This window comes from Danio aesculapii, chromosome 20, assembly GCF_903798145.1.
Source record: "Danio aesculapii chromosome 20, fDanAes4.1, whole genome shotgun sequence".
In the NCBI taxonomy this organism is placed as follows: domain Eukaryota; kingdom Metazoa; phylum Chordata; class Actinopteri; order Cypriniformes; family Danionidae; genus Danio; species Danio aesculapii.
This window is the reverse complement of record NC_079454.1, coordinates 38,553,338-38,569,653: the sequence shown is the minus strand read 5'-3', so window position 1 is coordinate 38,569,653 and position 16,316 is coordinate 38,553,338. Positions and strand designations below refer to the sequence as shown.

The window sequence follows — 16,316 nt, the reverse complement described above, 5'->3', positions numbered from 1 at the left end:
TAATAATAATACAATTTAAATATGAAATATTTATTATTATTAAGTACTATAGTATTTTGTCATATAGGCTCTTTAACATGAAAGGGCATTTTATCACATGAACTGTATCTCCCCTTTTTATGTTATTCTGCATCTGCATTTTTACCCAACCTTATTGGATATATAACAGATATAATAACTAAACATGTAATTTAATACATTATTTTCGAAATGGCATTTTCTCCATTATGCTTCTACTGTGATGTGTAAGTTGAGCACACCTAATGTCATTGCGCGTTCTCGCCCTGCATCAGATCGCACGAACACAAGACATCTGTCGCGGTTTGAAGCCGGAGGAGCTCGTTCTGGAGAAATTTCACCGAGGGAGTTCCCTTCTCCTATCAAGACAAGGAAGAGGCCGGGCGGGTAGACTCGGTCAACCCCACACCCCCCACCCCCCTCCTCCCGCTCCACGGGGACGCGCGCTGGGGGATCCGATGACGTCACAATCACACTGACACACACGTACGCGCGCGCGCAGATTCTCTCTCTACTTCTCTTCTCCCTCTCTCGCCTTTCTATTCTGGGAAGCGACGCTAGGAATAACCCCGTCTGCCCCCCCGAAGCCCCCAACTGAAGAAGAGGACTAAACTCACTTTCATCTCTTCCTGAAGAAAAGACGCAGCACATATTCGAACACCAGATGTCTGCAGCGTTGTCATTGCGTAACAATTCGAATTTAAACGGTTATTTTGTGTCAGTATAAACAGGACGCGACTGTGGCGTTTGACATTCTTTTGGAATGTTGTGGGCGGATTTGAGAACGTTCTACCGGTAAGTTCTACCCTTGTACACCTTGTTCTAAACATTCCAGGGAGTGACATTCTTTGGAAAGCTCTTTCAAGTAAAAATGCGGCGAGGATAGGTCTCCTCCGCTTATTGGGACATGTGGGGAATACCCAGTTTGCTTGGTTGCAGATAGTGAATATTGCGTAATATCCTAAGGAATTTGCCTCGGAGGGTGCGGGGAAAAGCGACATTTATCGCTATGCTGTGACCGACTGTTAGTAATGTTATGCGGGTCTGTGCTCTTTGTGTTGTTGTAGACAGTTCGTTTTTTCAGCATGGGCAATGTTGTGATCTGTATTTCCATGTACACACACCGCCTGTGCGCGTGTATGTGTGCGAGCAGGAGAGAAGGTGGGTGGGACTTTGGCTCGTTCCGGGAATGTTCCATGACGCGCTCTCAGTCAGTGAAGGGGCCCTTCAGGGAGACTCTCGATGTGCGATTGTTGCTGGAGTCAGATGACACCTGCTATAAATGACTCTGTTGTGATACGATCGATTAGAACAAAGTGGGAACGTATTACAGACATTACATTGTGTTTTTAATTTGCATTAAACCCAAGAATTTAAACGTTCTAAAGCCATAACAAATATTTATATATTAAATGAATAGTTTATAAGCTGCAAATGCATACATCAGTGTGGAAAAGTATAATTACACACAAAAATGTATAATTTTTAGACATCTATTTATATATTATATATATATATATATATCTATATATATATATAAACAATGATTAACAATGACAACAATAAACAAATTAAACATAAATATTTTATTGTTTATTATTTATTTATTTTTGTTTATATATATATATATATATATATATATATATATATATATATATATATATATATATATATATATATATATATATATAAACTATCCTTCATTTCGGCAGTCATCTAGGCAGTTATCTAATGTTCATCTCTGCTGTTGCAGCCTGTTACATATTAAAGCTTACTTGCTGCCTGCCAGAATTATACCCATTAAATATTTATCTATAAATGCTAGGTCATATATAGTCAGAACATTGTGTCTTACTTTGCAGAGGACATTTCCAGATATACAATGATTGTCTGATTAGGGAATACCATTTTGGTTTAACTTTGTCAAGAGAAATTTCTTTTTAATCTTTTATGATCAATTCAAGATGTACATTGTACGTTTGGTATGTATAGGCTGTAGAGTTATGTAACGCGCAACATTGTCATAGCAAGTACAGCAGTAGAGCAGGGTCAAGGGTGTAGCCAAGTATTTACAACCCATCAGGCAAATTAGTTTATTTGACTATGCCAAACAGATGAGCCAGTGCCTTGTGCTCTGGGTTGATGTATATGTCCAGTGTGATGCATAAACACACCCACAGCATCTCCTCCTGACACTGACATATGATACATAAACATCATTTTGTTTTCCATCACCTGGGTTCTATCCATCAAGGAGCAACAGACAGAGTTGGAGGTTTGACAAATGTCCTTGCACATTTTTTTCCACAACAAAATCAATCACATTGATTCCATGTTGAGCTTTGACACATCTAGGCTTTCGTGCAATTTGTTTGTAATTGTTTCTGGTGGAAAGTCACTTTTAAAGGTAAACTGTCCTACCTTACGTTCTCACACTAAACAACACCAACACACATTTAAGATTCGCCTCTTGAAATGGCCTTCATTCCGTAATGCCAACATCAACAAATGGATTCCTGGAATAAGGGAAGCATATTCGAAGATTCTCAAGTTCTTAAGTGCCCCTCTGATGGAGATTTTAATAAGCTTGCTTTGTGATAGCCTGATCACCTGTGCAAACTCAAACATTAAATGAACAGAATCCTCAGCACAATTTTAAGAAGGCAAAGGTCAAATTCTCAAACCACAGCACTGTCACTAGCCACAGAGGGACAGTAGCATATAAACATTTAGCAGATGCTTTTATCGAATTACATCAGGAATTACATCAGACTACCGACTACCGTATACTTATGGGGTTGTAAAATGGGCATTTTCTATGTATCAATAAAAATAATGTCTGCGATTTCATTTATACACTAAGGATGTGATGCTCAAAAAGACTGGATATTTATTTATAAATGTATGTATTCTACAAGTTAAATGTTTAATGTCTTTAAATTGGAAAAAAATGAAGCAGTTATGTGTATTTTCTAGGGGTGTGACGAGATCTCAGGCTACTAAATCGCGATGAGATTTGTCATCGAGATAAAAAGTTGTCTTGGGAATTGTGATGTTATGATGGAGCATGTGTGTGAATTTGCAGGGGCAGCCTGGGTTGCCAGGTGTGCAAAGTCAAATCCAATCCTGCCTTCAATCTTCAGTATTCAGTAGTCACTCGTTTGCTTGGGCGAGTGTGACGTAATCGTTTTTTTCACATGAGTTCAAAGGTTACCACGTCCAAAAGCAAAGGCTGCTACAACTGGTACCACACAAATTAACCATGCGATGGAATTGCACTTTAGATATGCTTAAAGATATGCACGGATGTTCTACGAGTGTGCGCACACACAGTAAACTCATGGAGACACACACACACACACACACCATTATCGTTACCGTTTATGCCGTCGTAAAAAAATGGTCGTAAAAAAATGGTTTCTTTTCATTCGCCGTGTGGTATCAAACTCCATTAAAACAGCTTTATCAGTCCAAACTCGCATCCAGCATTCAGTGAGTTTAGTCAGTAGAGTTTATAGCAAAATATTTTGCTGTGTTTGCATGCCCTTCATGGCATAATTCATTAAAATAGAAGTAAAATAACATTCATTACAGGTTGATTAAAAAAAACCCACCTAAATAGTTTTGAATTTTGTGTTTTTTTTTTCTTCAGTTAACTATTCACCATTCATACATTTCATAATTGAGAATTCCAAAAAAATTGTATACAAATCTCGTCTCGTTCTCGTGAGCTCAATCTGGTGTCTCGTCTTGTGGAGTAAGCATTTCTTTCCACCGCTAGTATTTTCTAAAGCATAACTATTTAAATATTTGGAATCTGAGGGTTAAAAAAAATCTAAATATTGCATTTAAAGTTGTCCAAATTAAGCTATTAGTCTTAGCCATGTATATTACTAAACACAAATTGCATTTTGATATATTTATGGTAAAAAAATTACAGATTACATGTCTTTATTTAATATTCTAATGATTTTTAGTATAAAAGAAAAAAAAAAAAAAAGATTATTTTTTCTGCACAGCATAAGAGCGGCTTTAAATTTATAATGAGTAACCAGATAAGAATGTTTGGGGTTTCCACACAGTCTACCGTTTTGTTCTGCACCATCAATTCAGGGTGTCTGTGACGTTGACCAATGACTAAGCTTTTCCGTACAAAATGGTATTGGTGCTGCTTAGTAGCATTATGCAATTTAGTTATAATCACAACAATATTCCTGCCTCCGTTCTTTTTCCATAAGGGACTACTACACTTTGGTAGTCATTTTTTCGTTGTGCTCTACAATGTAAAAAAAAATATTTGCCACCTTAAATTTTTAAACGTGCAGTATGTAAGTTTGAACTGAACTTGAATTGAACAGTGGTTGAACTAGGTATTGCAGTCCTGGATCAAAACAAAAGCAGGCGCAGGTTGCCAAATGATCAACAGGAGCGAGTCTCGAGCCTAAATACGAGCTTTAATTCAGTGTTAAATGCTAATAATGTATGTTTGAATGCCATTTTACGTGACATTTACTGCCATACTACTGAAAGCAGCAGCAGATAGTTCACCCCAGATCTTGAAAATAAAAGAACCTTAACATTTCGTGAGTGAGTGCACATGCTGTGCTTCTGAATGGCTGTATTTAAATTTCGTGTTTTGTCTGGTGCAAACAACCAAATAGCTTATCACTGCAAATCTCGTCATGTATCATGTGGTTAGGACATGGGGTTACAATGTAACCTGCTCACCTAATGTTTACATTTGTTATAATAATATTATTTGCTAATTAATAACCTAATGTGGAACTCTGAATCGGCATCTCATTTCGGAGTCTGCTACTGTCCAATGGAGGTGCATTTCAGTCATGTACGCATGCTTTAAGAGCCTTTCTAAATGAATGAATGAACTATGCGATTTTCCAACAAGGCAACCCCTGTTACTGAAATATAATTGGCTTAACTGGCATTGGGCGGGTTAAAAGAACCAAAACAAGGACAGCGTTCTGGCACGGAAAACACATTTTCAAAGCAGAATATCTAACGTCAGCATTGTTTTTCATATAAACAAGTATGTCCACTTGGCATTTTTCTTAAATGCCTCCAAACATATTATGGTATTTTTATTTCTGAATAACTTATTAAAATAAGTTTACATTTAGTCAAATTGAATTGAAATGTAGATTTACATGCTGCAGAAATCAAAAGAAAGGAAGGGTGTAAATGTAAAATAAGTTAAAGTAACATAAAAATGATTTGTTGTCATGATTTGATGTCAAATGATTTTTTATAGTGTAAGTTGGTTTCTACTTGTACCTTCTTAATGACTTCACAAACATAAAAAGTTAAAGATGGCAGATTATGACTGGTTCAGAAACAACAAGTTTCTTGTACTCAATGAAACTGGAATTCAAAGGTCAAAATGTTAATATTGGAACAAAAATATTGTGAACCTTCTATTTCCTTATGTCTTTCAAGTAATCATTTAAAAAAACATACAATTTTGTACTCCTTATAAAATATTGGGTATAGAACCAAATCATGACATTAATGTATTGTTACTGACCTAATTTAAGGTATACATTTAACAAACCTATGATCTTGGAATTGCTTGTGGTAGGATTTGCTGTTTGAACTACGTGAAAACTGGCATGCACCAATTGTGGTTAAGTGTGCAGCGACCACTGTTGTTTTTCTTGTGCATGATGAGAAAGGAAGGATTTGTTCTCATGGTTCTGGTATGGAAGGAAACAGTTGAGGCATATCAGCACTCACACACTGTGACAGAATGGATGCCTGCATCTGGGGTCTGCTTTTCCACCTGTTGCTTCAGGTTACATAATTGGATTTCTTCACAAGAATACAAGGTTAAGAAGGAAGATGGCTATCAGGGATGGCCATGTGCATGCTACAGTATATGGGGTCAATTCCGTATCAAAGACAATCAGAGATAAGTGATGGGTGGATGCATTTTTTTAAATAGTGTAAGTTTGCATAGCATTAAAACATTACATCCGAGCTTTTCTTATGAAGTTGTATAAATGGGATTTTCTTTTTTTTAATGAAGATCCGGGGGTGTTATAGACTGTACCAAAAAGCTGGGGGGTGGGGGTGGAATTATGGGAGTTTTCCGGGAGAAATAACAAAATGGGAGGGTGGCGAGAGATGGGTCTGATATACGGGAGACTCCTGGGAAAAACGGGAGTATTGGCAGGTATGTCTAGATGCTGGCTAGACATTGAATTTTGGTCACCTGACATCATGACCTAAATCTAACCTAATATTAACGTCTTATGATGTTGTGTGCCTGCTGGGAACTGTTTAAAAATCTGGAATTTGAGATATTAATAAAAATCTTATTGAATTCTCAGTTTGCATAGCATTAAAACATTCATTCTAGCTCTCCAACTTGCATCTTGGTGTTAAATAAATTGAATCTTGTAAGGATGCTGGGAGGAATCTGCATGTGTGTGTGTGTGTTGTAATCCTGAGGCTGTCTTGAGAGTGTCAAGATGAGCCGGCGTCTGTGTTGACACCCCGCCAGAGTGCGAATGCTGCGCGTGACGTCCTCGCTCGCTTCAGCTGCACAACAGGAAATACTCACGGCCTCCCCTCCTTCCTGCTTTGAAAAAGAGGTAGTCTCTCGCTTGCTCGCTCGCGCTCACTCTCCTGCCCTTCTTTTCTTTCGTTTTCTGCAGCAGCAGGGGCAAGGCGAGACCTATTTTAATGCCTGCAGCCATTGCCAGTGTGCCTTTGCCTTGGCTGACACCTCCTTCGGACCATCCGGCCAATCAGAGTGCAGCTGCTTACACTGAAGAAACATGATCGTTTTTTTCACTCTATTGCTCCTTTCTCTGAGCAAGTGAAGGTAGCAGGAGTGGGAGCAACCAAAAGAAAGAGTGCGCGATAGAGGAGGAGGGAGGAGGGAGAGAGAGTGAGAGAGAGAGAGAGAGAGAGAAGGCTGCAGACAGCGGTAGGGAAATAGCTTCTTGCACAGAACGTGAGCGAATGGTGATTGTACGGGCTTGTGCGACTTCCACAACTGAAAGGAAGGAGGTTTGGAGCCCCCCGAGGATCTCAAGGATGCCATGTCAGGTGAGCAGCTGACCTGGGCAGGCAGAGATAGCAGTGAGAGAAGTGCTGGTTGTGTTGGGGTTCGTGCTTTCGCGCTGCTTGTTTTTAAGTAGAGTCTGGCTGAAGTGACAGCTGGCTAGCGGACACTGACAGGAGATCTGACCACTGCTGGACATAAGTTCAGTAGCCTACGGGAACAAGTTTGTTAACCCACTGGCATACCTTTGCTGATGATGTGTAGTGATTAAATGCTGATAACTGCTTGCACTAGATGACTTGGCGTTATGAATACTGCTGCACATTTTTTTTTCATTGGTGTGTGTGTGTGTGTGTGGGGGGGGGGGGGGGGGGGGGGGGGTGCTTTAATGAAAACCAGTGTTGCATGCACTAATGACATTATCTTTTTCTGACAGGGTGTGTGAGGAGGGTGTGTACCTGGATTAGATTCCCGGGACCGTCAGGAAAAGAAAACCAAACACTGGGTACGGTATGTTTAAGATGCGTTGTTTTGTGTTTAAAGTACACTGTGACAAAATTCTGTTGATTAGCATAAATAAGCACAAGTGTTTATGTTATGCTTATGGCGGGTTTACTCAGAAGTTTGTAAAGCAGTGACATCATCGGTTTCTGTGTATTTGGTAAAGCTCATCTAGAAACGTTTGCGCAAGGGTGTATTACTTGAAACCACGCTTCTTCTTTTAAACCTGCAGATTCTGAGCTTTGTTAATAGGACTGAATAATTAATAAGCAGGTAATTGAGTTGGGATAATTATTCATTATAAGAATATGATGAATATCGCTCTACAGACGAATTTGGGAAGTATTTCTCCTGCTCTCATTAGTTTTAGTCAGTTTTGATGAACTTGCAGTCAACTTTGTTCAGGGCTGAGTTGGAGATAAAGAGAAGGAGTCAGTGGGCCAAAAATCTGAAAGAGGAAGTGAAAACAGTAAAAGTAGAACAAACCTTTTGGTATCACTTTATTTTGATGGTCCCTTTAACACATTTTGTTAAATTTAAGTTACATTGCATTGACATGCCAACTACTTCTCATTAGATTATAAGTAGACTGTTAGGTTGGGGTTAGGGTTAGTGTAAGTTGACCAGGCATGGGTCGGTATAAGATCCTGACAGTATGATAACCTTGGATAAAAATATCATGGTTTCACAGTATTAGGATTACTGCTCTAAAATATGTTCTTTTTAAATGTCTTGGTTAAAAACTAAAACCTTTTTCCCTTTAAACACAATATATTTTATTTTGAGAAACATTTTAAATATTTTGGAGCAGTAAACATGTCAGGCTAAATAACTCATATGAATTATTGACTTCTGTCTTCATTAGTTTCAAAAACACTGATTTCTTTACAATTTAAAATGGCATCTTTGCATATTTTTTCTGCTGGAGGTACCATTGTCCTAAAAAAACGTAAGCAAAAAAATCTTACACATACCTTAGGGATGGTATAGCAGAAAACTTTGATGGTTTTAAAACCTTGACTTTTCCAAACCACAGTACACCTTGACAACGGTTAACGTCTGATGCCTAAAGTTGACATGTACTTGCAAAGTTTCTTATAGTCAGTTAAATGTCTGTTAAAGGAGTAGTGTCAGCAGATATTAAGCAGACAGTCTACTAATACTCAAATCAGATGTAATTTGTAGTAAATATAGTTACAATGCAACTTTTAGTCAACAAAATGTGCGATAGGGACCATCAAAAGAAAGTCTTACCAACTTTTTTTATCTATTCTAGATTACGGTCATCTTGCATGTGTTGTTTTGGTGGAGATTTGTGAGGTAGGCCTAAAACGCTGTATGTGTCCTGTGCCACTCTTTGTGTATAGGCCAGACCTCTTCTGTTTTTCTTTCTTTCAGTTTCCCTCGACCATATGCTAGGCATACAAAGAGCTGTTTGTGACTCTACATAGTTTGCACTGTAAAAATAGATGTATAAAACATTGATAACCATCAGGCACTGCACAAGCCTGCCAGTGGATCAACAAAAACCGAGGCACGAGCAACGCTGAGCAAATTGTACAACTATAAAAGTAAATTGAATGTGTGTTGGTTGATTCAGGGTGTGGTGAAGTCATTTCTGTTTTGGCGTGTGTTTGTCGATGTGGAGCTCGGTGGTTAGCACTGGGCCGTAGGTAGTGTGTGAACTGTTGTGTCTGTCTGGACCAGAGTATTGTGGGTGGCAAGTGTTGTTGATCCATGCCTGAAGCAATTCAGTGATGTAACCACAGTTTGCTCTAGGTGATGAAGCAGACGGGCCGTTGAACTTTTCTGTTTGTGTTTAGTCTGCACAGTTCAGGTAATGTTAAGCAACTATTTTTAATCGATTCCTGATTTTTTTTCTTGAGGTTAAGAGAGTTTGTGGTGCCAGTGTTTATCAGTCTGGGTTAAATGGCACTTAATTGCTCGACTTCTATTGGCTAGGAGTGTTGTGATGCTCTTTGCTGATTTAAGGTGACAGTGAAGTGCCCTTTAGACATTATACACTGTGCTAATTGGAAAAACAGGCAGCCCCTGGAAGGCAGGCAGCTGAATGGCAGTCTCTGAGTGGCATGTGTGTTTGCCCTTGTTTACCTCATGGAGTGTGACCATTGTTGACATGGAGAGGTCAAAAGGTCATTGGGCCAATCCTCTGTTATAGGGAGGAGTGGTTTATGTTTGGGTCAAAATAACAAAGGTGATGAGAGGAACTGTGTAAGGGTGTTTTTAGTGTGGAAAATAGTTTTACATTTGGACTTGCTGTGAACAGTTAGATTTACTGCGTATAGCGCAAACTGCTAACGTAAATCAACATAGAAAAAATATATATATTTACCTAAAAACTGCGTTTGCTGAGTATGAATAGATATTGTTATTGAAGGATGGAACAGATTTTAATGATATTTAAAGAAACTTCTCAAAAGGTTTCAGGGATCAGGAAACATTGAATAGTAATGGCTCGTATTGTTTTACAGTTTTGTGTTGATTCACTACAAAGTACTGACTCATACATGCCTTTTGTTAGTGAATTGAACTACAGTGGTTCTGATGGATTCTTTTGATTCACCTAAAAATACTGGCTTTTAATAGTCGTTTGATAGTGAATCATTCTACGCTGTTTGTGTTCTTTTAATTCACCTAAAATACTGACTGGCCTGTAAGAGTCATTTGTTAGTGAATCAAACTACTGTACATTGGTTGATTCATCTATAAAATACTGTCTGGCCTGTAAGAGTCATTTGTAAGTGAATCAAACTACTGTACGTTGGTTGATTCATTTTAAAAATACTGACTGGCTTGTGAGAGTCAATTGTAAGTGAATCAAACTACTGTACGTTGGTTGATTAATCTAAAAAATACTTGCATTTAAAATATCACTCACTCACATTTGTAAGTGAATTGAACTACACTGGTTCTGCTTATTCTTTTGATTCACCTAAACATACTGCTTTGAGAGAGTCATTTGTTAGTGAATCATACTACACTGGTTGTGCAGGATTCTTTTGATTTACTTAAAATACTGACTGGCCTGTAAGAGTAACTTGTTAGTTAATCAAACTACTGTACGTTGGTTGATTGATCTAAAGCAGGGCTGCTCAACCCTGTTCCTGGAGATCTACCTTCCTACAGAGTTCAGCTCCAACCCTGATCAAACACACCTGAACCAATTAATTAGGAGCTGAACAGCACTTGATCATCACAGGCAGGTGTGTTCGATATGGGTTGTAACTGAAATCTCCAGGAACAAGGTTGAGCACCCCTGATCTAAAAGATACTGGCTGTTTCTCAATTCCAAGAACACAGAGAACGGACTTGCGTTCTAGTGGAGACCGGTCTTGCCAGGTGTCCTCGGAAGAACGAACTCGGGATACCGCAAGGGCAGAGAACGCGTCCTCTGAGAAATGAGATGCTGTGTTCTTCCTGATAGTCACGTGACCCTCACGCATTTTAAATGGTAAATTATTTAAACATTAAAGCATTCATACAACGATTTATTGTTTTCCCCTTTTCAAAATATATACTATGCATAAAGACTTTACAAATATCTGTTGCACAATTTAAATAAAACAGATTTTAATACGAATTTCAGCAAACAAACACCCTTAATGTGTTTATTCCTTTATTAAAATTTCATGGTAATTTTTACTTTTACCGTTTCATTTAGGGAAACTCCTGAGATAAATAATTGATATCTCTGAACTTTAATAATAAATCTAACTTAAAATGCTGCGCTTCCCACCTACAGTCGCAATGACTTCTGGGACTTCCAGAGCGAATTCGGTGCGTCCTCGATATCAAGATCACATCCGGAAAGTTTCACGCATCCTCTGTTCTTGCGGTCTTGACTATTAGAACTGAACTTAGGCAGCTGATGATGACGTTCCACGAGAACACGAGGACGCAAGACCGCTGAAGAATGCATATTGAGAAACAGCCACTAACTGGGCATGACTGAGTCATTTGTTAGTGAATTGAACTACACTGGTTCTGTTGTATTCTTTTGATTCACCTAAACATACTGCTGTGTAAGAGTAGTTTTTTAAATGAATCAAACTACACTGGTTGTGCAGTTTTCTTTTGATTCACCTATTAAACACTGGCTTGCAAGAGTCATTTGTTAGTGAATCGAACTACACTGGTTGTGCTGCACAACCATAAAAAAATGTATTCACTTAAAAGTACCAGCTCAAGAATGATTCAAAGGGGATTCAAATGATTCAAAGAATCATTTGTTTTTTGATTCACTAAAAAGTACCAGTTCAAAAATATGTCAGGCAACAATGGCTGTGCTTTATTATTTTGTTGCACATTACACAAATAAATAAATAAAATAATAATAAGTGTCATTTGGTCATGACTTTTTTTTTTTTTTTATTAAAATATTCATTGTAGTAAAAGTAAAGTGTCTAATGGGAAGCACACTGTTTTTGATCACATAACAAGTACTCTCTGGTGTTTCACAGTCAAATTCTGACTAATGTTGAAAAGATTTTGAAGCACTCTTTCAACATCACATTCTTGTGTCACCTTTGAATACAGGTTGAACTTTTGACCAGCATCAGCATGATGTCATTCATTCAGAACAACAACAGTCCAGTAATAACAAGTCAGCACGCATTATGACTAATACTTACAAGCAATCTGTGCACCTGTTAGTGTTTTTCAGCTAAATGTGGCCATGAAGGATTTTTGTACCATAAAAATGGTCACGGTTAGGGCATCAGCTGACCTGTGTTTGTCTCTATACATAGTGCATGACACTTTCACCCTATTTGGGGGCTGTCAGGTCAGGGATTCTCCGTCAAAGGCAAAAAGGTCAGAGCTGTCAATGATGTCCACAGTTCTCAGGAGAGACGTGTTTCCCGCCTATAGCGCTTTAATCTTTTATGTCTACAATTAGTCAATGACAAAAAGCCCTTGATTGTTGCATACACTGTGTGAAATCTCTCTGAATGGTCATCAGGTAAGCATTCTGACACAGACTGAGAGAAAGCAATGAACAATTGAACAAAATTGTGTGGAAAATGGGAGGAATTGCACAATTTGGCTCATGTTTTTCTAAAAACTAAAAAACTTCTTTCAAGGTTGTTGATGTTGCAAAATGTGTAAAATGCAAGCACACAATAATACCTTTCATGGAATATTCTGGATCATGGGCAGATTTAACCAATAAACTTAACCAATAAGCTTACTTTAAATAAGTAAGCAGCTGCTAAGGGGCCCAGGACATTTTTGGGCACCCAATAAATACCTAGAAATATAAATTATACCTATAACATTGAGTTTTTCCACCATTTCCTATCATATGTTGTAGGGTAAGGTTTCAATACAATTTTAATATAATTATTACTTCTATGCAAATTTGTCTTAAACCCCTAATCGTAGAGCAGTCCAGCAGTCAAATCAATAAAAAGATTTAGGGCCCTATTATACGCAAGATGTGTTTGGCACGCTGTGTTGCTATTTTTAGACCAACGCAACCCTAATTTACCTGTTTTGCGCAACGTTGTTTAAATAGCAAATCGATTTGCACCACTTTGTGGGCTCATGTGTCTGCCGGTCTAGAATTGAGGTGTATTAAGGCGCATTGTTGGCACATTGCTATTTTGAGGAACTAAAATATACTGCGCAATTGATCAGCTGAAAGCAGTTTTGAAACAAATATTTGCGCTAAACAAATGAAATTAAATATGTAGGCTAATGGATGTCTTGAGTGGAGTGTGTACAACACTGTTTCCTTATCCACAAACGTAAAGGAGTAAGAGTAAAAGTGGAAGAGAAAGAGAAAGTAAAGAGGTTGAATGGAAGATGCTTGTTCTTTATTTTCGCGCTGCAGATGGTCTGTTTAACTGTTTTCTCACTAGAAGCGTTCAGTTTTTCCTCTTACAAAGTCCCCATTGTAAATAGCAAATGTGCCATGGTGCGATGCAACTGGCTCTAAAAGGGAATAGGAGATGAGATTCTGATTGGTTTAATGCATGTTATACTCAAAACACACCCATAACTCATTAAGAGAATGAGCACACCCCTGATAGACCATGTGCCGGGACGCAAACCTTATTTTTCCATTCTTAAAATAGCAAAAGTGGATTCAGACACGCCCTTAAAGCTTTTACGCTTTAGACTTTTCGCCTATCTCATTAAAATGGAGCGCATAGATTTAAAAAACATTTATTATTAATTAGCCTATATTAAGTTGTGAATTTATTTTAAGAAAACAAAACATTTAAAATGTAGATATTGCATTAAGATAAAACATAGAAAAAAGATTGAGTGATATAAAAAGCTGTTTTATTTTATGATTAAAAGGGTGTATTTTAGGACTGTTGAGCCCCATGGCTGGAATAGGGCCCTCAAGTCACTGAATCCACCTCTGTTCTGGGTATAAGTATAAGCTAGGTTTATTCAGCTAGGTTTGGCAATTTTAAGTACAAAGTAATTTTATGTTACCTAAAAAAGCAAAAATCTGTATTATAGTGAAGCAGTTTTTAGGGAAGCAAATAATACCATTTTATAGTAAAGCTTATAATTTAAGAAATGTATTACAGTTTTCTTTAGTTTCTGTACATATCAGTATGGTAATAACAATACTAATAATACATATTGATATCTTAATATTTTAATAACAAACAATGACATTTTTTAATAAACTTTATTTTTATATTTATATATATATATAGACCATATTAATGTGGTCATGTCATTGGCCCTTGAACATTTTCTGCTTGTTATCTGTAACTGTAACAAGAGGCAATTCAAACACAACTTCACGTTAAAAGAGCTATCATAACATTATTTAGCAATATGTGGCTCTTTTTGGATTCTCAGAAGCTATAGAAATTAAAAATGTAAAACAGGGAATACGCTGGGACCATTGTTTTTGTTTACATCCATCAAAATGGTATATATTAGCTATAATCAGATTCGATTTAATTCTGTTTAATCAAGCAGCCATCATTGCCAAGGTTCCAATATTTAGTTTTTTTTTTTCTAAAGAAGAGATAAGTGGAGTGGAATGCATTTTTGTGGTTCACAAAACACAATGGTGCAAATTTTGCTGAATGAGCTTAACTGCTATATATTTAATGTATGCAGAGAGTCTTATAGCGTGCACTATGAAACAAACTCCATCTTTCAGACGTAGTTGTGTAAGTAGTACAGCATAATTTACCCAGATGCACTGCCTGTTTATAGTTCCTTTATGCCATCTGATATCACTTAAATCCTTCCTTGATACATTTAGTCATCCATTAGCCATTAAGTGGAGGACGCGGTCTAGTATGAGCGATCGACTTAGTAAAACATGCAACACAGCAAAATCACTATGCATGATGATTATATGAATCTTTCCCCTGTCAGCAGTTGAGCGTATAATGTTAATGGAGGATCTTGCTCATCAGAAGAGTGCAATCTCAATGATGACCGCTCATGATCTGAACGACAGCAGGGGTTCCAGACCTCATAGATGACTCAAGGTCGAGAAAAAACAGGAACTATCGGTCAGCCTGCCGCTTTTGTATGAACCCCACCGAAGACAATACACAAAAGCCCCCTAAAGCAGCAACGCATACTCTGTTTCTATGGGAACCTATCAGAACTCTGCTTTGTCCTTGACGGAATCAGATGGATAGAGAAGCTGTATTAGTGGAGCTTAGAAGAGAGAGAAGCAGACATAAAAAGCAGAAAACCGAATGCGTGAAAATGAATGGACACACATATACTTGGCCTTTCAGTGAATTTGAACCCGATGGGGAGACTCTCGACCCTAACCTTTTGCTCTGATTGATTCGTCTGTATTGATTCCATACATTAAGAATTTATTATGCTGCTTGACAAGTCTCTAGATTACAGCCGACTAATTAGATAACAGCAAAAAAAAAAAAGATAACAGTGTATTGGGTCAGATAAAGGTTTCTAGCTCGCACACAGTCGTAAAGAATGAAACACACGGCGCACAGGGACCAAAAGCAGTCTCATCTTTCCCAAGCAGAACAATAGTATGTGCAGGTGTTTCATCTGATCGAAATAGAGCACCCAACCACCCACACACACATACAGTTATACAAAGACACACGGAAACTCGTACGTACGCACCGACGAGCACACACATACACTCTCATTCACTTAAACCGTTTACGAGTAACCACGCATGGAGCGCACCTTGCTCTGACAAACAGTGATATGTTAGATCGAGTGATGGAAAATAGGTTAGCAGAGTTGTTACCCTAAAGTGAAAATTCTTTCGTCATTTTTGTTTTCAGCTCTCATATCGCTCCAAACCAGTGTGACTGTCTGTTTTCCATGGAACCTAAAGGAGCTATTTTGATTAATGGTTCGGTCGCTGCTTGTGTAATTGAACTGAATGGGGACTGGAAATTCTCAAGCTTCAAAAATAAGCAGTAAATACTATCTTAAATGTAGCTACCTGTGTGCCATATTCAAGAAACTAGAGTATTGGAGACTGGAAGATATTATTCACTGATTTTTGTTTCATTTTGTCTCGTTAATGGATCATTGAATCTCTGAGGAGAACCAGATTAGTCTGATTTTAGACTGGTTTTGTGAACTGAATCACTCAATTCAATGAAAATGTAATTTTAAAAGAATTGTTCGCTTCTAAATCAGCCATTGTTTCTCCCATTACGCGTAATTCTTACTTTTATATGACATGGGGCACTTTTCCAAGTTTGGACCCCATTTACTTTCTTTATATTGCAATAATTAAAAAAAAAAAAATCTGACTAAAACGTCC

General features: G+C 37.8%; 1 protein-coding gene across 5 annotated transcripts in view; it reads left to right on the top strand.

The window, feature by feature from the left end:
- The first annotated feature begins 508 nt into the window (after positions 1–508).
- Positions 509–16,316, top strand: part of hivep2a (HIVEP zinc finger 2a) — a 115,342-nt gene continuing 99,534 nt past the window's right edge. For 2 of the 5 annotated variants that reach the window (XM_056481310.1, XM_056481312.1), the window contains exons 1-2: positions 509–813; positions 7,482–7,550. The gene's annotated coding sequence lies outside the window, so the exon portion shown is untranslated. Of the gene's footprint in view, positions 814–6,724; positions 7,090–7,481; positions 7,556–16,316 lie in introns of those variants that run through there. The other 3 variants (XM_056481311.1, XM_056481313.1, XM_056481314.1) reach the window with 2 other exon arrangements.